Raw genomic sequence first — 566 nt, 5'->3', positions numbered from 1 at the left:
TATATATACATGAAGAGAGAGAGAAAGAGAGGGAGAAGAGTGAGACCACACACACACACACACACACACACACACACAGATGATGAATGTGGCAGCGTGTATAACAAGTAAGATTGTAATAACCTTGTCTTGCGGCTTATTAATGATTCACTCACGGCCACCTAGATATGTTTGATAACCTTATAAATGACAGGTAAGACACACATGCCATCTCTTAATGTTGACCAATTAATTAAGCTGTCAGCATTGTTATGGAGATCCTATTTTTGGCCTATCGCCTAACACTTGATCCTTCTACTTAACTTTCGTTCTTTTGCTCTTCTTCGACATGTCAGCATTTGCTTAAACGCGGCCGATGGCCAATCGTTTCTCTAACACTTGTGCTCTTTCTTATTCTTTTCATTATTATTATCATTGTTGTTGTTGTGGATGTTATTGTTGTTGCTATGGTTGTTATGGTTTTAGTGTTCTTCCAATAAGTTATGCTCCTAAAATGTGTGACCTGCATTAATATGTAAACCAATTTTTAATACACACACACACACAAAGGCATATATATATATATA

This window comes from Octopus bimaculoides, chromosome 20 (assembly GCF_001194135.2).
Source record: "Octopus bimaculoides isolate UCB-OBI-ISO-001 chromosome 20, ASM119413v2, whole genome shotgun sequence".
Lineage (NCBI taxonomy): Eukaryota > Metazoa > Mollusca > Cephalopoda > Octopoda > Octopodidae > Octopus > Octopus bimaculoides.
Note: the sequence above shows the minus strand (reverse complement) of the source record.